This window comes from Simochromis diagramma, unplaced genomic scaffold (assembly GCF_900408965.1).
Source record: "Simochromis diagramma unplaced genomic scaffold, fSimDia1.1 OVJJ01000672.1, whole genome shotgun sequence".
Classification (NCBI taxonomy): Eukaryota; Metazoa; Chordata; class Actinopteri; order Cichliformes; family Cichlidae; genus Simochromis; species Simochromis diagramma.
Window position 1 is genome coordinate 235,915 of NW_024387215.1, and position 24,229 is coordinate 260,143.

Genomic DNA, 24,229 nt, shown 5'->3' on the forward strand with positions numbered 1-24,229 from the left:
AAGGGGCCACCGCATATATTTATATATCAATATATATAGAAATAAAACCACTTTTTTTTTACATTAGTAATTCCTTTTGTGCATACTTTTATATTATTGTTAATAATAAATTAATTAAAGCAACAAAAGCCGGTTGGGAGCCGAAAGAGCTCGGTTCTCTAAAAAGAGCCGGAAATCCCATACACCACTAAGATGTTTTCAGAAATATGCAAGCAGGAGATGGTGGATGCTATATTACTACTAGTATAATACTTGTAACTCTGTAGCAGACAACAGTTTGATAAAGTGCTTTGCAAAAAAAGGCACCAAAAGATTAGATTCTATAACTTTCAAAGACATTTAGTTTATATAATACAGTAAATGAATACGAATGACCTGCAGTAATTCAGTCACTGACATTATCCATGACACTAGCTAAGATTTTCCTAAATGCGTGGAGATTAAAGAAAAATTATTTTACCTGGATATAATTGTTTCTGATGAGCCTCAGGTTCCAAACATGCCTTGACATTGATACCAGTTTTGTAACTCTTTTGTAACTGAAATTAAAACAGTACACAACACATGGAGCAACATTTCTTGGTCAATTTTTTAGTTTTAGCGCTGTGGCATTAGCGACCGGAAAAAACCAGAAGTAAGGGTGGACTTGAATGAAGGCTAGAAGGCTGTCCAATGGTCCAGTTTCACAGCCTCTCATTTAACCTGCCTACCCAGCCATCAAAGGATCCTACCTACCTCCTTCCCCTGAATTTGGACACAGCCATAGTATCAGGTTTTGCTTCTCCTGTCTCATTAGTCCCAGCTATGCTTCCCTTCTGTCTCTCATTCACTGATTGCTCCCTCTATGTATTTAACCCTTTAAGACCTACCATAGAACCAAGTCCGCCAGAGCTTATATTATATTTTTACATGGTGTGGTGCCATTTTTGGGAGCATTTCAAGTTGCTATACATCAATACAACAATTATAGCCCAGATTTTAATAATATGTATTCCTTAAGTGTATAGTAATTACATAAATTTCAAAAAAGTGCAATAAACTACAAAAAAATTGAAAATCGTTTTTGCTTTTTTAACATGTATTTCTTAGTTAGAGAAATTTAAGAGGCTTATCCCTCAAAACTGTAAATACAAAAAAGTTGCACAAAATAGTTTCCTACCACAGGAAATTTATTTTGAGTGTCTTCATCATTTGATTTTTGAAATACACCAATTTTTATACACTGCAGAAAAAACAAAAATAAATATTATACTGCAAATTTGCAAAAAAGCAGCATATGCATCAAAATAAACTATTTCCAGCAGTGCAATATGAGTCCTAAGCATCCCAGAAACAACACAGAAAGTCATAAAGTCAAAGATAACTTTTAAAAACACCAGTATAGGCCCTGATACGGTGGCCCTGAAGTGCAAATCACACAAACAAATAGAGAATCACAAAACAAAATTGAGAAGCACAAAAACAATACTGAGAATCACAAAACAAAATTGAGAAGCACAAAAACAATACTAAGAATCACAAAATCAAATTAAGAAGCACAAAAACAAAACTGAGAATCACAAAATCAAATTTAAGAAGGACAAAAACAAAATTGAGAAGCACAAAAACGGCGGCGGAATTTTTAGTCCTATCTGTGGGAAAAAACTGGTTGAGGAGTCACCGAACTTTTGCAGCGGCTGTGGCGAAAGGCTTTATCACGCATCTTGCATCGGAGACACTTCACTCCTATTGAGTAAGTTAATAAGCATAATAAAATGTTTGTTATTTATTGATTTATTAGCCTAGCGTTAGCTGTTTCCAGACCATAGCAGACCAGAGGGCTGTTTCCACTAAGCGAGCTCAGAAAATCGAGGCTCATTTGAAAATGCACGCAGCTGTCAAAATGACTGCTCAAGACCTTTCTAGTAGTGAAGGTTTGAGAGCAGTTCTAGTGTTAACAAACCTCGCAGCTACGGTGCCACAGACCAGACTTGTCCACAAGCATATTGCATAATGAATGAGCAGAAAGACTGCAGGTTAGCCTCGTTCCTGGAACCGAATTTGGGGCAATCGAGCCTGGATTTTCAGAGTGAGCCTGGCTTTTGGGATTAGCTTGCTTCGTGGAACAGTCCTCTGAGCATTTCCACAACTGAAACGATAATAAATTAGTTCATTTATTATGTTTGGTTAACTTTAGGAACTAACACTATTATGTGTCTATACATTAAAACTTACTGGTGTAGAATTGTATTGGTCAATAGTATCAGTTGCATTGTCATTCCTTGGTAGAAATTTTCTAGTGAGATTATTCAGTGTTGTCCTTATTTGTGTGTTGTGTGGACAATGGAATGTCACATGAATGAATGTCTTTAATGTGTGACATTTTAGTACATTTTTCCTTTGTTTCCCTTTAGCATCACAGACTACCTCAAACTGCCCGACTCCAACCTTCAGCACCTTCATAGAATACAGAAAAAAAGAAAAATGAAGAGAGGCAAACGTTTTCTGAAGGGAGGAAGGGCTTAAAGAAAAAGGAAAAAAGAAAGGTTCAGGTAGTTTGGCTAGCTCAGTCTGAAAACAACTTGAGGTTAATTTTCTAATGACATTCTTTTGTTATTCCTTAGGGGAGTTGTGTAAAAAATGTTCAGTGTAGTAAAGCTATCCAGAATAAGAACAATTGTTTATGAGTAATTGTACATTTAGGTTGTCAGGAAGATCCCTCTTTTGCAGTTAATAAATATTCAAGTTTGAATAGATCTGCTTAGAGTCATATTAGCATCTACTTGGCCCATTGTTCATGTCTTTTTCCTTACAGATAAATGTCGGCTTGATGACCATTAAAAAGGGTGGTTTGAAGCCATACCATGGAAAAACTATTTTCCTAACAACAGACCCTGGCGCTACTGCCACAAGTCTGCTCAATCAAGCTGTTAAAAAAATGAAGGACTTTAACAAAGATCTAAAAGACGGACCTTTCCTTCTTCTGTATCCGGATGGCACTGAGGTCATTACTGTCCCTGGAACACAAAGACCATTTACACTTGAGGTTTATAAGGCTGAAGTTGGCAAGCCTTATCAAAGAATCACTGTTTTCATCTGGTTGAAGAGTGACTTTGAAGATGGTAAGCTGCTAATGTTTGTTTTGGATTTTGACACACATTCCCTTAGTTTCAACAACTGCTAATTTTGAAATTGTGAAATGATAACATTACGCATAAAGCACCCAAGTCAATAGCATACCTACATTAAAATGGTGAATGGCCTGTATTTGATATAGCACCTTCTAGGGTTCTACAACCCCCCCAAGACACTTCACAACAAAACCAGTCATTCACCCACACACATTCACACACTGCTAGTGATTAGCTACAATGTGGACACAACTGTCCTGGGACTCACTGACTGAAGCAAGGCTGCTGTACACAGATGCCACCTATCCCTCCCACTACCACCACCTGGCATGGAGGGTGAAGTGTCTTGCCCAAGGACAACGACTGCGACAGACTGAGCAGGGCTCAAACCTTCAACCTTTTGACTACAGGGCGGGCTTTTAACTCCTCTGCCACCATTGCTCCCTAAATTAGCTTGTATATGTTATGTTTCTTCCTGGAAACATGAAATTCAGCCATTTTTGGATCTACCGAGTCATGAGTTTTCAATTCTAACTTTATGCCTTTCGTATTAATCTATTATTGATGATCAAATAAAGTTTCATACATTAGTATGAAATTAGTTAGCTTAGCTTGATTTGTTTTCATGTTTTGTAGTTGGAGAAAACTCAGACTTGTCTGACTCTGACCCAGAGATTGTTATTAAAAGGCCCTCTGAGTTTGATCTTGCTGATACACTGGTAAGTACAATTTAAGAATTTTTATAGAGTTTTTTTGTTGTTTAGCCACCACCATTTGCCTCAGTTCAGTAAAACAGTTAATAGTTATATGTGAAATACATTTTGTGTGTGTGTGTGTGTGTGCGTGCTTGTGTGCGTGTGTTTGTTTGTTTGTTTGTTTCAGCCATGGGAACTTCAACATGAAAGCAGTCCTTTACAGAAAGCGGCAGAATATGAGTAAGTGATATTTTAAGAACATGTAATCTTTTACTGTTTTTTGCCTACACTTTGTATTAATGAGATATACACTTTTGTCATTCATTCTGTATATGGTTTTTGGAACATGGACTACATAATACATAATATTGCTTGTTTGTTAATCAAGATGCTTAAATATTTTCAATGTCAATTAATATTTTCACAATGCTTTTCTTTGTTCTCTAAGGAAGGGTGCTGGGGATCTTGTGCTTGCTAATGAAGTACAACAGGTAAAAAACTATTTTATTAGTAAAACAGTGCAGCAGACAATCTCCACCGCCTTTACTTTGCAATTAGATAACGACTCACTGTTTGCTTATTACATTCATTGTTATTATACAATGCATTTCACATCCTCAATTTTTATACTATCAATAGATTATAACATCCACCCCTTAAAGGTACAATAAGTCATACCGGTACATGAAATAATCACAAAACAGTCTAATGTCTCAATCATGTTGGAAGGAAGGTTACATTGAAACTAACTGTGTATGACTCGTCTTTGTCATCTAGAATCTTCTGGCGCTGATCCGTAGCCATGAAACTCATGGAACGGGAGGAGGGAGAGTCACTCGTTTGTTTATAAAGATAGACTGCAGTACACAAATTTGACCACAGGATGTTCTTCTTATTTCATTCTTACTTATTGTACCTTTAGATAATCTATTGGGATAGGGAACCTAAGGTACATCCATCTACTTCCGGACCATGGGTCCCCTACTGCTAAAAAAAATAGGAGTCTATGAGCCAATAAAAATTATTTTCTGATCCCATTTGATGTGTGCCATGGATTTAAAATTTGATGTCCGTGAAGTATATAAACACATTTTGATGCCAAAAAGTGCTTAAGCGACAGGTGGCAAAGGTTATTTTAGGTTTTGTTTGAAAAGACGTGGCGAAATGTAAATGTTCCTCTCACAAAATTGACATCATCGAACCAGACACAGAGAAGAGGAAAAGCTTAGTTTTGTTTAGCGAGCTTCGACTCCTTCTTCCAGGATGATGTGGAGAAAACCACTATAAATCTGGCCATGTGATAATTAGCCGCTACGCTGGGGGAGAAAAGCTTCTGAAGCGATGTCATATTTGCGACATCTGACTTGTAGTCATTTTAATGACGAATTTTTACAAGCTAACAAATCTCAAATTACATTACAGACATAGTCGAAACACAATTATTTATTATTTAAATTGAAGTACAACATATGTGTGATTCAGAGAGTAAGGCAAAGCAGACCAGAAAATAACTTTTATAGCTCCATTCACTTCCATTCATTTGTTCTTTTGTTCAGGGACCCATGAGCAGACCAGAAGGGGAGGAGACTTAGGCTCCCTATATTAAAATAATTATCAATTGGTCAAATATGAATTTTCATTCATCCTCATTTCTGTATTTCCAGGGCATAGATTTGGAAGAAGAAAACGATACAGGCACTACTGAATGCCTCACTGTCGAGAGCTCCTGTTACAGGTGCGTTGTATCTTGAGTAATTATTCCAGAGGGTTGCACAAAATATATACACACAATGATTATAAATGTATGTAGTTTGACTCTTTTACATTAGATTCTTCAGAAAAAAAAATAGTAGAACCGTTCTATAAAACTGGAACTGCATGTTTATGCATTTGTCTTTTTGCATCTACACTTTGTGTATATGTTTTCACTCTGCAGAAACTACACACAGCTGTTTGAACCGATTGTGATTGTGATTGATGATGAAGATCCTACTCCTAACGAAGCCAAAGCTGAGCCCCCAGAAGAACCTGTGTTAGTAATTTAAACATTTGAATCCAATTAACCGCCATCTTGTTCTGTACAAGACATCATGCAATCATGAGAGAAGTATATACACCTTGAAAAAATAAGTTTCCCTTTTTTTTTTAGAGACACCAATTTGCAGGCACATGAAATTATTGCAAATTTGGCACTGGAACTTGACCACAAGAAGGTCAGCAGGTTCAATATATCAAGGTCAGCTGTATGGGATGGAGCTGTTAGAGGATTTCGACGCAGCACATACTCTGACAACTAAGACATGTTCATCAAGTTTAATGATGATGCTGGCAGCTTTGAAGAAGGTTTGGATACAGGTGGCCCGAGGCGTGAATTCCTCACACTTCTTATGGGCAGTCTGAGAAATCGCCCCATCTTTGATGGACCTCCAGAGAGCCGTTATCTTAATTCAAGAGGTGGATGTTTTCTCCGTAATTATTACAATAGTATCCATTGTGCATGGGGGACCAGCACCACATTTCCTCTCCAAGAACCTGGTCAACCACATCACAGGGAATCAGAGTTTCAGCGCCACTGTAGAAGATGTGCAAGATGAGGAGATCACAAAAGTTCTACATCAGGTAGAAAATTACCTAGGCTCAGGGAATGGGTTTACTTAGAAGACACTTGGGGCCAGTTTAAAAGATTTAATCAGGATAAAAGTTATCCGGGTTGGATCATATCTTGAAAGTAGGTTCAAGGTACACTGAAAAAAATGCAATAGGCTGGTTGTTGAATTTGCATATAAGGATTTCATATATCCAGCTTGACTAATTTCAATTTCTCATCTCAACATAATTTAGTCTTTTCATTTTCACATATTCTTTAAGGATGTTCAGTGTATTAGACTAAATCATGTTGTAAAGAAACAAAGCAGTGATATTTTCTCCTGAAGCTCCACCCCCTGGAAATGTTCAGGAGGAAAAATTGCCTGCACCGTCCGCCATTTTTGTCTCTCGCTTTGGAAACTGGAAACCGTCTGGAGTTCTTTACTTGAAGGTAAATAAGAATTTAAAGCTAAAACACCAGTGAGAAAGAGTGTAGACCCTTTAGTTATGTGGACTTTTACTGGTGTAATGTTATTTTTCTGGTATGTGGGTTGTTTATCAAAAACCATGAAAGGCCAACGTAAGGCTCCAGTTAGCTAATGGTAACCGAAATTATGCGATAAATGTGTGATAAATGTGATAAATAAATTAGTAATAATCAAATAAGATTTATATACTTTTTCAGCCTAAATTTACTGAGTATTACAAAGTTGCATCAGTGTCTGTACTAAGTGGTGGTAACTGCAGTGGCTTAACCATTAAACAAGCTAATAGGGCAGGGATACGACTGTCTTCTGCCACAAAATAAAGTAAATTTGTGCTCATGTAAGGTCATATTTATGGAATGTTTGCTTTTCTGTAGCTTTAGTTCAACTTATTCTTCTAAAATCTGTTTTTATTATTATTAATATGACTGCTCTGTTGATAGTGTGTCAGCGGTGACATTACCAGCACATAGCCACAGCCGCTATAAACATGCTGATAGGATGATGTTGCTTCTGCAGCCAGCAGCGAGAACACTCAATACAGACAATAATATTCCAGTTATCAACATTGTACTTAGTTTTAAGTTTTTGGATTAGGTTTGGGTTGCCACATGGAATATTTTTTTTTCAGATAAAGGTGCGTAGTAATTTACAATATATATCTGTAATGCTTTAATCAGATGGAAAATTACTTTAATGTATAATTAATAACCATGATTAGTTTATTTTTAAAACACACATAGAACTATGTTGAACAGTTTGTCTACATCTTTAATAGATGCTAAATGTTTTTATAATTGATGCAAAATTTGATATTTTCTAGATATCGTATCCTGCCTGTGAAACAAAATTTACCTCTGTCCTGAGTGTCCCTAAAGGCTCTGTAGGGGTGGTGAGTGTTTGAACTATAAATAGGGCAGTACTTAAGGGGTTTAAGTACATTTAAGCTCTACTAAATTGCATTGCAAATGTTAATGAATCTGTCTCTCTCCCTCTCCTCCTTCTCCAGTGAATGTGGCAGTGTAAAGGGTGCTCAGTATCAGTTAAAGGTAGATTGGAGCTACTTAATCATTACAAACTCAAACATCCACACTTTGGACGTACTTCCCGTTATCCATGTATGTATTCAAAATGCCCATGCACATTTAAGACATGGAACGCCTTAAATGTACATCAAAGTAGAGTGCATTCTTCACAAGACATTGAAAGAGTTATCTATATTTAGTTGTCACTTATGTTCCTGCAAAAACTTGGCAAATGAAAGGGAGTACTTTATTCATATCAACTCACATCTAAAGAAAAATGAAAATGTTTCTTGCATGTTTGTTGGTTGCAGTTTTCAGACTTGTATTTATGGAACCTTTAAATCTCACAAGAGTCGCAGACATACACCCCATAACCTTGCAGATTTTAAACCAGGTACTGTGAAGAAATCTACAGTAGCATCTCTGTCATCATTTCCTGATGAAACGTGTGAGGAATTTGTCGAGGAGGATTCAAATTATATATCGGTAGATTGCAGTGATCAAGATAAAGCCCTGCCAAATGCAATAGAGCAGCAGCTTGCAGCGGCCTTACTAAAGTTGGAGTGTTTAGTACATGTGCCAGGTACAGCTATTGATGAATTTTTACAAGAACTTTATCATTTAAAAAGCGCTGCATCAGTCCCAGTATCTAGAGACTTCATAACTTACATCTTTAGCCGTCACCATCTTCAAGTTGAAGACTCTGTAGTTGAAGAAATCCTTGCAGCAGTTTGTTTATCTGACCCTCTTCAAAAAGCAATAGGAAAAGGAGGCCCTCTTAGCACCACATATCAACGTAAACAATTTTACAGGGAAACGTTTGGTGTTGTGGAACCAGTTACCTACATACTTGATCAAAAAAAGAAGCGCACCTTTCAGTATGTCCCACTGTTACAATCATTACAGCAACTTTTAAATAGAAAAGCAATTCTTGATAAGGTACTTGAAAGTCATAGAGGAAAGGACGAAACTGAAGTTGACCCATCTTATGAGTACAGGTCTGTTAAAGATGGTTATCATTTCAAAAACAACTGTTTCTTGAATGCTGATGAGTTGCGTATATCACTTTGTTTGTATGTAGATGATTTTGAGACCTGCAATCCCCTAGGGGCGTCTCGAAAGAAGCACAAGCTTTTTGGTGTTTATTGGATACTAGCAAACCTGCCCCCAGGCTGTCACTCTGCTTTATCATCTATTTATCTTGCTGTGCTTTGTAAAAGTGATGATGTTAGAGCGTATGGTTATGACAAAGTTTTGGAACCTCTTGTGGAAGATCTTAAAAGTTTGGAGGACCATGGTGTGTATATTGCTTTGTTAGGGAAGTCTCTCAAAGGTACTTTGCATAGCATTGTGGCTGATAATTTGGGAGCACAGAGCATTGCTGGCTTTGTTGAAAATTTTTCTGGTGATTACTTCTGTCGGTTTTGCACAGCAAAACGTTGTGATAGTAATTCTCACAGTGTTGCTTCAGGTATTTTTGGCCTCCGAACTAAAGCAGTTCATGCAGAACATGTTAAAAAAGCCTCTGAGAACAGCACACTACTTGGGGGTTAAACAAGATTGTGTTTTTGCAAAACAATTGTCACATTTTCATGTAGTCTCTGGTTTTCCCCCTGACATTGCTCACGACTTATTTGAGGGTATTGTGCCAGTAGAGGTGGCTCATTGCTTAGCATCACTGATATCCAAGAAGATTTTTACAATAGATGAGCTAAATAAAGCTATATTGTCATTCCCCTATAAATGGTCAGACAAAACAAACAAGCCACATGTTGTGCCACAGAGACTCTTGGGTCTGAAAACAATTGGAGGCAATGCCCATGAAAACTGGAATTTGCTGAGGTTGCTCCCATTTTTAATAGGACATCGTGTGCCAGAAAATTATGGAGTGCCAGGACTGCCATAATGCATTAATTAAATACACCATTAAATAATTAATTAAATGTGGCAATAATTAATTAAAATTGGAATTAATTAAATAAATAGTTATGACACATGTAATTAATTAATTATTGACACATTTAATTAATTATTTATGTGTTTCACATTTTAATTAATTATTGACACATTTAATTAATTATTTAATGATATATTTATTTATTTCATTTTGGCAGTCCCGGCGCCTGGCTCTCATCATGAAATAATTTTATCTGTCAGCCTCACCCATCAAACTCAGGGGGCGGGGTTAACGCTGCCCATGCAGCTTCTCTAACATTTGATTGGTTGCCGTGCAAAGTAAGTCAAAACAGGTCGATCCTAGATAATCGATTGCTTGTGTAGACTTGGGGCAGCCAGGTATCCCAGAATGCAGATCAAATCACAGGCAGCAATGGTGGTGGTGTAGTTTTAAAATACCCCGTTTTTCTGTCACCAGCTACACTTTTAACAGTGTTTTAGCCGCGAATGTCGCGCCGTATGTCTGGTCAGGTTGTGAACATAGAACATGTTTGCAAAAGTCCTCAGATGTTTTCAGAGATTTCACTAGCTCTGCTAACAATTAGCATGCAGAGTGCACCCAAGGGGTTACGTTAACCGGTTTGTTTACATATTCCACTCTCCGTGTTCCACATGTTGCATTCGCAGATTCTCATTTTCACCGAACGATCGTCTCTTTCCGCCTGGTCTTGTGTCTCTGTGCTTCTGTAACATAAAGAACGAGCTGACATTTTTCTCACGAAACCAGCGATCAGCTCAACAGACCCTCAGTTTACCTGCATGCATCCTCCTCCTCATCTGTCAGCTGTTTAACACCTGCTGCTAATTCAAGAAACACGCCTACGTTACCTGGTGATAGTCACAGTTTAACCGGGCAGCCGGTACTCGATATAAAGCAATGTCAGCGCATTTTTCTGCACAAGATAAGTAAATATAGTGTTTTCCCCGAGCGCAGAGCTGCTGGAGCTTGTTTCCTTACAGAGCACTTTATAGGCGAAGCAGCTTCATCAGCGGCTGATGTCCAATCACCGGCACACAGCTTTGAAACCTCAGCTGAGTTTTAGCTCTCAGTGGTTAAACGCTGGACTTCATTCACTCAGGTTCTGTCTGTCGGGTCACGTTTACTTCGCCGTTTTATTTACAACTGAGCAAATCGGTTTGGCTGAGGTTAAAGTTACGTTTCATAACTGCATAGTTTCACAGACGTTTAATGGTTCACTGGCACATGTGTTAGACTGAACTATCATCTAAATATCATCTGTTTTTTAATAGTTATTCAACTGTATTCTAAGCACCAGCTGTCTGTTAGAATGTGATTTTTTTTCTCTCTGTTGGCAGAGGTATAAAAATGCGCAGGAAAATCTGACGTGCAATGCAAACTTCACCGACGATATTTAGGGAGGAATAAACACACATCAAACATAAATGAACCATTTGCCTGTCTCCATAATTGAGAGCATTTTCTCTTCTTATGTCAACACTCTCTCTCTCTCTCTTCTTTTTTTTTTTTTTTTTTTGCTTTTTCGGTCATGTTATGTTACCATGTCATGTTACCTGTCAAAGGCTTGTCACAAACTATGAAACACATGGTGCAGACTTCTGGATGTTAGAAGAAAACTAATACTGCTCATGAAGGAGACTAAAGGCAGGAAGGTGTCCTTTAAAACTAAACATGTTAATAGGACCTCCCTATTTATATCATAGTTTATGATATAGCACGTGTATTTCAGTAATAGCCTACTGATTTCAGGTGAACAGTCGCACAGCTCACGTAGGCGTTATCTGTGAAACTCCTTAACTATAATTTATCCAAGTTAACTTCAGTTGACCATTCAGACAGTTCTTTTGCAATGAAAAACATAAACACCCATGCTGGTGTAGGTTTCCTCAGTGCCAGCTGTTAACATTATAGCTGCTTATGCAGTAACCATGGTAACCACGGACTCTGAGCGGCTGGATCGACGGAGGTCAGACAACAATTTTACATGTATGATCTTAAAACAGGACACAGCCACTATACGTGCTGGCCTCATATCAAATGTGAAGGCAGACTGAGTCTATGTTTGACGTTTTTTATATCTAATCTTCCTTTTCAAACATTTAAACAGCAGCGAGTCTGCAGCTGAGGGAATACAAACTCAAATTGTCGGAACAGGTTTGCTCGTTTCTTGGATTCATTTGGTGATTTATTAAATGTATAACTGTTATTCTAATCTGCTGCTGAGTCTCTTACACTTTTCTTTATGCTGTAAATTTTCACGTCTCTGGAATAGTTGGCAGTTAGATAGTCAGCTGGGAAACTTTGTGTTAACTCATGGAGCTGAGGATATCGTGGATATGCTGACCTCGCTCCGTGGTGTACAGGGCCGTTTACCCTCATGATTAATATTCGCAATAAAAATATTATCCGAACATCATGAAGTCTGTATGTGTTTCATAGTGTCGAACAACCTTTGTACAGTTAAAGCCAGCAGTTACTACATGACAGAAACACCAACGTTATCTCTTTTATGCGTTTATACAAAGGTCACGCTGATTACTGAACAAAAACCCAAAGATCAGATGTTAAACAGATTTATTTGCTCTCTCTCCTCCTTAAACATGTTTTTAATGTTAGTTATAATTCAGAATTGGCGACTGAAACACGTAGGACACATAAGAACATCAGGAAATAAAACACCGATAAATATAACCTCAGTAAAAGAAGTCAGCGGGGGTTACTACAGCTGTGTACCGGGGCCTGCGCTTTGTCGGTGGGATTGCTTGCGAGGCGAGTGGGTCTATCCCACGCTTTGCCGTGAGACTGGGCAGACATCTCCGAAATCATCGAAGCACTTTTGCAAAGAGGCTGTATCTTGACAAACCGACCAGACACATGAAGATTAAACCACTACATTCTCGGCTAAAAAAATATTAAAACGGTATTTGGTGACACACAAACAGGGTTTTTCAAAGTTCAGTTCTGTTAGCTTCCACATGCCGGTTGTTGTGTGCTAGAAACAATGGCCACCAGGCCAAAGCAATGGTTTTGACTCGATCAGCGTTAACCCCGCCCCCTGAGTTTGATGGGTGAGGCTGACAGATAAAATTATTTCATGATAGAATAGAATAGAATTAGAATTCAACTTTATTGTCATTGCACATGCACAGGTACAGGGCAACGAAATGCAGTTTGCATCCATCCAGAAGTGCTTTAGTGATATAGATATATTACAATATATATTAGCAATAATATAGATATGTGAGTATAATACAGAAATGGGTCTATTATGGAATGTTATAATGTACACGGTATGAAGTATGTTGTGAATATTCTATAACTATAAGTATGTACAGGCTGTAGTGAGTACAAGCTATGTACAGGATATGAACAGGATATAAATATGAAAAACTATACAGAATATGAAATAAATAACTTTACAGAATCTGAGATATACAGCTATACAGAAATGGGAACTATGCAAGTTGTAAACAGTTGTAGGATTAAAGATTATCGAATGTACAGAATGATTATTTACAGAGCTATACAGTAGTGCAGTTAAGATAAGTGAGGAACTTGAAGCTGCTCACACGCTCCACAGCCGTCCCCTTAATGTGGATGGGTGGATGTGGGTCAGCATTCCTCCTGTAGTCCACGATGAGCTCCTTGGTCTTCTCGGTGTTAAGCAGCAGGTTGTTTTCTGTCGCACCACTCAGCCAGACGATCCACCTCCTCCCTGTAGGCGGCCTCATCGTTGTCACTGATGAGGCCAATCACCGTGGTGTCATCTGCAAACTTAATGATGGTGTTGGAACCATCAGCAGGTCTGCAGTCGTGGGTGAAGAGGGAGTAGAGGAAAGGGCTCATCACACAGCCTTGTGGTACACCGGTGTTCATTGTGATTGTAGATGAACAGTGGTTATCCAGCCGGACATGTTGGGGGCGGTTGGTCAGGAAGTCCAGTAACCATTTGCAGATGAGGGAACTGATGCCCAGGTCTGTCAGTTTCCTGATGAGTTGTGAGGGGTGGATTGTATTGAATGCTGAACTGAAGTCTATAAACAGCATTCTGGCGTAGGTGTTGTTGTTGTCCAGGTGTGAGAGGACAGAGTGTATTGCGATGGAGACTGCATCCTCTGTGCTCCTGTTCTGGCGGTATGCGAATTGGTGGGGGTCCAGGGTGGGGGGGAGACAGGATTTGAAGTGTGCTAGGACCAGTCGCTCTAAGCACTTAGTGATGATGGGGGTGAGTGCTACTGGGCGGTAATCATTGAGGCAAGATGGGTTGGAGTTTTTGGGTATGATGAGAGCCAGGCGCCATGACTGCCAAAATGAAATAAATAAATATATCATTAAATAATTAATTAAATGTGTCAATAATTAATTAAAATGTGAAACACATAAATAATTAATTAAATGTGTCAACAATTAATTAATTACATGTGTCATAACTATTTATTTAATTAATTCCAATTTTAATTAATTATTGCCACATTTAATTAATTATTTAATGGTGTATTTAATTAATGCATTATGGCAGTCCTGGCACTCCATAGAAAATGAGCCAGCATGGGTTGTATTAATGGTTTTAAAATATATTGTTGAGTTAGTTGTTGCCCTTGCACATACTGATGAGTCCATCTCATATCTTGAAAGCAAAATAGTTGAACACAGACAAAGGTACCAAGAGCTGTTTTCCTGTGTCAGACTTCTACCAAAGCATCACTTTCTTGAGCACTATCCTTAGATGATAAGGTATTTTGGCCCTCTTTCAGCAGCATGGACAATGCGATTTGAAGCCAAACATCGTTTTTTTAAGCAAATTGTCAAACACACCAGTTGCTATAAAAATGTACCTTTGACTTTGGCTTCAAAACATCAGCTGATGATTTCTTTCCACATCAGCTCACCGTCATATGGTAAATGCAACCTAGATGCACATCATGCATCCCCAGTTCCAGTTGATCTACTGAAAGAGGACGTTTGTCAAGCTATTAGGTCAAAACACCCTGGTACATGTGAAGTACATGTATATCTGGCCAAAAACGTGTCAGTTATTGGCATAACCTACAGTGAAGGGATGATAGTTACTCATGGTTCAACATCCGGATTACCAGAGTTTGCCGAAATTATTCAGATGTGTGTTATTAATGAGAACCTGTTTCTCATTGTCAATGTGTTGTGTGGGTGGTACAATGAACACTACAGAGCCTTTGAATTAAGTATGTCCCCTTCAAGAGAAATCAAGCTTCTAGCACTGAGTGAACTATGTGACACTTATCCGTTGGCTGATTACATGATTGGCCCAATCCAAATGGTGACCTTAAAAATACATATCATCATAAAAGGTTGGTTAATTAGGAGTTTTGATTAGTTTGCAGTTTTGTTCTTACTTGACTGCACTTTTTGTTTTTGTTTGGACATAGGGCTACAAGACAGATAATGTGAAGTGCTTAACACATTTGTTTGACCACCCAATGTAAGGTTTAATGTAGATCTGCCCTATATTAACAGTATTGGTAATTATCAAAATTATTACCACCGCCAAGGAAGTGATGTCTTCAAGGTCAACTTAAGGATTTATTGGTGGAAAATTCACAAAAAGTTTTTTAACTTAGAAACTGATTATTACAAGTGTAGTTTTTATTGTAAACATAGATTGTATCATTTAACTTTTTTTTTTAAATATTATGTCACTTTCGACCTCTGACCTCTCCTTCAAGCTCAAAAGATTTTTCTAAAGGTCAAAGTGACAGTAATGTTATATAGAGCTATTTAAAACTATGTTTCTTACTGCCATTGGTTATATTTACAAAATATAGTCATACAGGGATTCTAAATATCAAATTTCTTTGGCTCTCTGATCTCTTCTACCCAGAGAGTGAGCTGGTTTGACGGAGGTTTGCACTCTATGTGCTTCCTGTTTATGTTTCTGTAATGATCAAAGTATATTTGTCTTATTTCTAGTCAAAAAAAATCATCAGTGCATCTTGAAACTGGAGAATTTTCACTTGTTCACTTGGCAGATTTTTTAAATTTATTTCAAGCAAAAATAACTTGTATTAGGTGAAAATTCTTCATTTTTAAGATGCACTGTCTAAAAACAAGTTACTATATCTCACTGAAATGTAACTCTGTAGCTGAATGTGTATTATTTTAAGTGTGATGAGATTATTTTGACTAGAAAAAAGACAAATATACTTGGTAAGATTTTGAGCTTTTGCTGTGAAATTTCAGTTAAGTACCAATCCTGAACAGAAAAATAGATTTTAGTGGTGGATTGTGCTTGATTAATTTCTGATTTCTCAGAGAAGTCTAGTATGCCAGCTCACATTTGCGTATAAAAAGATGACTTCAGTTTTAAACTCCTCACTCCTGTTCTTAATGTTAAAATGTTGGTAATGCACTGAAAAGGAAAAGGACTTCTAAACTTTTAATTCTAAAATATTTCGTTTTTCTTTTTTTTGGGGGGGGGGCTTGTGGTGTAATAAGTTTGTTAAACACTGGATATGCAGACATAATGTTTATTTTTTTGGGGGGCTACTTTTGATTTTTCTATTTTTTCCAATTTAAATTGTTCATTTTCTTGTGGGCAGCTTATCAATCTTTTAATTATCTGTTATGTAATTTTTAAGTTTGAGATTTAATTATTCAGACGTGTTTTTGTGATTGATCATTTCACATTTTTTTTAAAGTATAGTGTTCTTTTCCATCTATTTCGCAGATTAAGGATATACAATGGCCCTGGCAATTCTCAAAGTGATTTTGGGAGACAACAGCAGTCAGAGGCTGACTTTTCACTGTGGACTTCCAGGATCCGTTATTGAACTTATTGAAGAAGTGCAAAGACAGTGTGGCCTCAATAATAGCAAATTCCGGCTTCAGTTCATGGATCCACTATTTGGGAATGAGTTCATGAACCTTACTTCAATGGATGAAATACAAGATAGGGGAACAATCAGAATGACTTCCCTGGCTGAAGGCTTAAATACACAGTCTGCTGAGGCTGATGAAGCTGATGGTCTGGATGATTCCACCTCCCGGTCCAGTGGATGTGTTGATACAGACATACTCTCATCACCAGAATCTGAGGCATCCTGCTCATCAACCTCTAGGGCATTGTGGCCAAGGGTCTTCTGTGTTCCTCAGTTTTCCTTTGATGCAGAGCTAAAACTTGAGCGAGGCAATGCAGCATACAAAGAAAAGGGCACATTGCTTACTCCAGATCCTAAACTGAAGTCGCAAATTCTTGAAGGCCTCATTCAAGAAATTGTCAGATACAAAGTTTATGTCACTGATAAAGACTTTAACACAGTTGGTGAGGCCCTCATCTCAAAACATCCTTGTCTCACTGGGAGGGGCTCCCTCACAGGATAAGATGGATGGAAAGCTAGCTTAAAGAATAAACTGGCAAGTTACCGCACTCAATTAAGAAAGTTAGGATGTCCTGAGGTGGTTATAAACTCTGTGACACAGAAACCAGGGGGCAAATCAAGTGCTGCTTTTGCCATTAACACTGGCATCCCCAGGCTTCTACCTACCTACCTAAACCCCCACGCAACATTATTTTGCGTTTCTACCTATAAAACCCGGAGAGACAGTCAAATGGTGGAAGTGGAAGCTAAACTGGCTAGTCATTCATATGTATATTAGGCTGTTAAGTAGGAATTCTGGAGGGAGGGGAGTGGGGGTGTGTGATTGAGGGGGTGGGGGAGCTGCTAAAAGCTGTGAACTTCTTGATGCATTCTCAATCATCCAGGGAAATAAATCTCCAAAAGTCACCAACTTGGAGTGTTTCCGTTTGCCATCTTAGGGAGAAATCAACACACATGGGTGTAGGTCCTTTGTTGCTGAGATTTATTGATAAAAAGTACAAAAAACCAACCATTTGTACACATATTTACAAATAATAATAAAAAGTGAGTGAGTACAGACCACGGCGGTCTGAAGTAAACTATTGTCCCCCCTATCCAATCAATCAATCAAAGCTTTATTCGTCACATGCAGGTTGCCCTGCAGTGAAATGGGACCCCCCCCGACCTTACACATATAGCACGAACATTACATGGGGATACAGGTCGGAGATTGGTAGAATCAGAGAAAAAACATTGAAATGTACACTACAGTGGGGAAAGTACAAGAGGAAAAAAGAGACCCCTACTCATGCTGTGCTTCCATGGTAGGACAGCATGAGAACAGGAAACAAAAAAACTCCTTTGCACAAAAAAGCACATAAATGTCCACAGCACAACATTGTGAAGACATGACAAGCCACAGGGGTGGGTGGGGGGTGAGGAGTAATCCGAAGAAACACAGCAGCCACCCTGCACAGCGCTATCATTCCAGCATGGCACACAGACCCGCCGTGTTCCCTCGCCGGAAACAAGCATCGAAGGCGTTGGAAAGGGAAGGGGGATGAGTGAGTGAGTGCCTATCAGTGTAAGTGTATGTGTGTGCGTGCGTGTGTCCGGTTGGAGAATCTCAAGATAGCCTTGAGACTGTGAGAGTGGTTCTTTTAGATGTGAAGAAGACAAACAACCGGGAGGTGGTGAGAATGAAAATGGAGAAAACATTTGCATATAGGAGACATGAAGTAGTTTGTGACACACCCATGATCAGCGACTTTCAGGCAAGATGGCCAGCACTCTTTGAAGTGAGCGAGGTATGTAATTTGTGAATTCTTTTGTGAAGATTATTGTGCTTTAATGGTATCCTGTAATAGAACATTGACAACATTTACGTTGTCTGCCAGGTTTGTGGAAAATATCAGAAGTCATTTTGAATTGTAAAGATTTTTTGTTATTGATTATAGCACCTGAAACATACACTGTATATAAAAGATAGAAATGGTTTCTAGGTCTCCTGACTTTATCTTTGACCTCAGTAAACATGGTTTATGGTTCCTGAGTGTTTGTGGTCTAAGTTGCTAGTTTCACTGCCCGGCTTGGCCAGTCTCGGTCGTTGTGTCCTTGGGCAAGACACTTCACCCGTTGCCTACTGGTGGTGGTCAGAGGGCCCGGTGGCGCCAGTGTCCGTCAGCCTCGCCTCTGTCAGTGCGCCCCAGGGTGGCTGTGGCTACAATGTAGCTTGCCATCACCAGTGTGTGAATGTGTGGATGACTGGATATGTAAAGCGCTTTGGGGTCCTTAGGGACTAGTAAAGCGCTATATAAATACAGGCCATTTACCATTATGACATGGTGTTCATTGTACCCATTAATATGGAAAAGGACAGTGGACTAGTGTATGCTCATTGGCTAACGATTTTTGATTAACTAATGAGGGTACAGTGTCTCTTGGTTCCATAGGCAGATCTACACTGTGCTAATGATGTGCTATTTAAAAGAAAGCTGGAAGGGCAACTGTGGAAACGCACAGCTTAAGACTTCAAATTAGAAATTAACAAGTGGTGACATCATTCTCTTTTTATATACAATCAGTGGTTATAAGCCACTTCTAACGCGAGCAGTTGTGTAACTTTTTTCCTCTGGAAGCCTGTCGAAATTAAGCTCTACTGATGGAGGGTTGTCAATCTGTGTGGCCTGTGACATTGTTCTTGTTGTAGACTTTAGCTCAGGAGGTAGAGCAGGCCATCTACTGATCAGAAGCTTAGTGGTTTGATCCCTGGCTCCTCAAGTCTGCATGCCAAGTATCCTTCGGCTACAAGAGATACTAACCCCAATTGCTCTCTGATGCGTTCATCAGAGTATGAATGGTAGTTAGGAAGCACTAAAAAACTTAGAAAACAGTGTTTGTGTGAATTGATGTGATTGGATGAATGCGGCATGTTGTATACAGTGCTTTGAGTACTCTGGGAGAGTAGAAAAGCACTATATAAAAATCAGTCCATTTCACCACAAAAGTGAGTGGGATGCATAGCTAAAAATGAGTAATATGAGAAAAAATATAAGTTTTTGTAAATGTGACCTTGTTACATTTGAGTTTGTGACTGTATTTTTATGTGTCAACTTCTCTTTTTAGATAAATGCAGAGTTTAGGCGGATTACCACCATGCCACTGCAGTCCCGATTTCTCTCGCAAATAGATGTGCTATCGGACAAATTTATAAAGGTGTTCAAAAAGCGAGGAGGACACATAGGAAGAAGACTGCAGACTATTCTGGAACCCATGGCCTAGGTAAGAAAGAATTTTAATTTGTGTCTACAGTTTAGATAAAATAATAATTTTAACAAAATGCTGCTTGTCACCCTTTGCCAGGATGATGTTGATCTTGTGCGTGAATGTATTATCAAGGGGCTCTGCGTGTACCTCAACGAAGACCCCAGCAATTTAATGACAGAACATGTGGTAAGTGTTATTATAGAAGGTCATTTTTATTGAAAATACATGTGGTTGCTTCATGAACTAAACCCCCCCTCCCAAAACGTAAAAATCTAAAATCTCTTACTCCTTGGCTGAAAAAGGCTTTTATTGCCACAATGACGCATGGACAACTGAACAACAAAGTCATGTCGGATTGTCTTTTTTTTATTCTAAAATGAATAGACATATCTGAAAAGGATTAGACTATATTTAGCTATGAAACCTTGTTTTATATACATGCTGACATGCCCCAATTTCACTTTTTAATGGACATATTTATTAAATATTGGGGCCACCTTATTTATTAGACAAAATACTGTATGGCCTGGAAGTGTTTATAAAAAAAATATTTATGAAATACTTGGATCCAGCTAACGTCTTTGTTTTGGATCATAGTTTAGCACAGTTCAGATGTTAGTATCTCCACGGTTATTGCTTTTGACAAAATTAACATAATAACCAAGAACCAGACTAAATCGACAAGCTTGTTTTGTGTCATTCACTTTGTAAAAAATACTGCTTTATTCAGCGTCCTTTCTAAACCATGGCAAAATGTAGTTATCTACTAATAAATGGGTTGAATGTCACCTTGACCAAGAAAGAGATACAGAGAATTGTCTATATGGGTTAGAGAAGATATTATGTTTAGGTGTTTTACCTTTTTTTTTCTTCTACATGCATTAGGACCACGTGTTCTCTGAACACCTCTTCAGAGAATGAAGAGGTGTTCATAGCTGAACACTTCTTCATTCTCTGACAGTATTCTGCTTCTTTGCAATGACCAGTGTTCTGTTGAATTTAATTTTGGGAATGTGTATTTTCCAGGCCACAGATGAAGGAGTTATCCAACAATCTATTGAGGAAACAACCATGGGAATCTATATCATCAAGTCAAGAGATGCCAGTGACAGCCCTGAGGACATTGGGATAGTCCTGGAAGGCCAGAGAGTCTTGCAGGATTTGGACAACTGTGCCCTAGCAGCTGCTATGCTATTTGGATTAATGTACACTTTGAACCTGACCTACCCACCAGAACTGAAGTATACGTTCGAGGTATTTCAGAAACTGCTTATGGAGCTCGAAGGGAACAGCCTTTCAAAGAAGGCACAGGTTCTCAAGAACAGACTGTACGAGTGAACAGTTATGACATGGAAACAATATGTCTACCTCTCTGAATATGTTCCATTGATTCTTTTTTGCCAACACTGATAAAATTACAGTATATAGTGAAACTGATTTTTCTCACAATTTTATAGGTTTTTACTGGTAGGAGCAACTTTCACTTTTAACTTTGGGGCCATCATTACTATAGCATTCAATGTTAATTTTTCAAGCCATACTCTTTTGAGGAATAGTTTGTACTCTAGTGTTTTTTTTCTTGTTTTCTTGGTTTGTTTGTTTTTCTCGTCACATTGAGGCTGAGTGTGCCACACTTTCTGCTTCTGCACAAACATTTTCAATCAAGGTGTATTGCCACTGACATTGCATGTAATTGCCAACTCAGTCCCATTCAATTGTAAAATGGTCGTTGCATCATTGCCGTCACAAAAGTCATTTTGAAGCTGGTAACTGCTCTCAGGTCAAAAGCCTGAAGCAATTGAAGCAGCTGTTTAGAAGGCATACAATTTTTAAGTTCATTGGACATGGTTACAGTAATTTTGGTTATGTTGTGATGTCCAACCACTGTTTTGTTTGTTAGTATAAGTTATTGTGATGTTTCACTTATAGAAGGAAGCCTAAACGAATCACATTTTAGGGCTCTTGGTTTTGTGTTTGTGGGTGAAAATGTTATTTTCAAGCTTTTCTTCGTCACATTTTAATATTTGCATTCCTGTTGCCAAAAAAAATAAAAAAAAATTACCCGAGGAATTCTCACCTTTTACCTTTGGGCCAGTATTCCTAGAAAATTCAGCGTTAACATTTTCATAGGCCCTAGAATGTTGAATTAAGATCCAGAAGTTGTTTGTGTTTGGTACATTTTGGAAGAGATGCATTCAGATGACTCATGTATAATCTGAACTGCTGTTACAACTTCCAATTGTATACTGTTTTGAAAAATACAGGTCATTGTTAAAAAATGTTTTGCTTGTTGGTTTGATTGAAAGCAAAATATACAGTACATACAGTGTGTGTATATATATGTGTGTGTGTGTGTGTGTGTGTGTGTGTATACATATATGTGTATATAGCATAAAATTATCTTGTCAATCTAACACATGGTAGTCAAATACAATTAACATAAAAGAACTCTTTACATTTTACATAACCAGTTAATGTCTGATAAACAAGTAGTTTCTATAAATATTTGACATGAATGAAAAGGATACAAACAACATGAAAAAATCATGTTCATGTTACAAAAAATTTGTGTGCAGTTATAACATGAAAAAATAAGGTTGACAAAACATAACTTAATTGCGTGCAACCGATTACAATAATTTTTTTATGTTTATCCCACTGATTATTTTTTTCAGTGTAGATTCTGTAATCTGAAAAGACAGATTTCCACCTCCCAACAACACAAGTGAAATACCAAATTGATTATTTTTTTAATCCAATGTTTGAATGAATTGTAAAAGTAGTGAAAATTATATTTTTGTTTTTCTTACAGTAAACCTTTTTTTTTATAGGTCCTGAAAGCTGAATCAGAGGAGTCTTTGCATAATCTTATTTTGCAAAACAGCACAATCTTCCAAACTGCTGGATGCCTCAGAAACGTCAAGCCTTGTGAGAAACAAGCATTTGTGGAGGAGTACCTCAGATGGTACATCCTTGAAAGAAACCAAAGTGTCATTCAACGGTAAACTCATTACTCCTTCTAAATTCAGGATGGCCAGTTGCTCATCACAGCAGCCACTGACATTTTCAGACCTTCAGATGTATATGAAAAAACTGATTCAGTAGCATCCGTGTGATCTGATGAACAACAAGTTAATTCCTGAGCCACTGTCGCATGCTATTAACCTTTTGACACTAGAACTCTAATTTAGTATACATTTATTGTTCACAATGACCCATAATAATCATAGTCATGCAACATGATAAATTTTTCAGTTATTTATAAAAAGAGGTGATCCCTTGTTTGACACACTTGTTTATTCCAGTGTGAAAGCACTATTTTTTTTTAAATGCTGAAATCCCAATGAGCTCTTCTTTTTTTGCTGTCACAGTTAATTTCTGAGCACTATGAATTGTTTTTGTGTATGCATTTGAAATCTGTCCAAATTTGTAATGAAAGATCTAGTAGGTAAAGACATTTAAACACAATTTAGAAGACTGCAATAGTTATAGCTATAAACCAGTTATTAGTTATTTGTCTATCCTTTGCAGATTTAAAGATGGACTGGAAAGTCTGGATTTTTTAAGTGCACTGCAACAACATTCCAGTGTGCTGGCCCCACTCCTATGCTTCTCTGCCAAGGCCCTGACTGCTTCAGAACTGGAGAGCATGTTCAGACCAGATCTCAGCCCAACAGGAAGCAACAAGCGGCATAAGGAGGTCCTAACACTTGGCTTTTGGGCAGATTATCTCCTTGATTGTGAAGGTTTGAATGGCCGTTTTTATTTCTTTATAGTTTTATGAAAGGAGAGGTAAGGAAATTAATTTTCTGTAATGTACTACAGTGTTTACTTTCTTCTTTCAGAGAAGGCAACAGCAGTGTGTCTGGAAGATTTGATGATGTTTGCCACAGGGCTGACGGCAGTTCCACCGGTAGGAATGACACCACCACCATGCATCCAGTTTTTAAGTGATTTGCCTTTTCCAGTTGCAAACACCTGTGCAAATACCCTGAAGCTACCCATCTGTGACTCATACAGCATCTTTAAGGCCAACATGGACTTTGGAATTCAAAATGCTCCAGGATTTGGATGTTCTTAAATTAGCAAGGTCATCAAGTTACAGTTACTGAGTTACCCTGTTAGGTTCAGCTGCCGTTGGCACACTACTTAACACATTCATGTGACAAGCAACTTCCATATTGTTAAACATTTAGTTGTTTTTTCTGAATATTGTGTATGTTGGAAAAGTGACAGAAATGCTGGACACTATTTGTAAATGGTTTTATTAAAGAAAATTTTAAATGTTTCCT

At 38.0% G+C, this 24,229-nt stretch overlaps 1 pseudogene; it reads left to right on the top strand.

The window, feature by feature from the left end:
- The first annotated feature begins 1,629 nt into the window (after nt 1-1,629).
- Nucleotides 1,630-24,225, top strand: LOC120746505 (annotated as a pseudogene).
- Nucleotides 24,226-24,229: the final 4 nt, after the last annotated feature.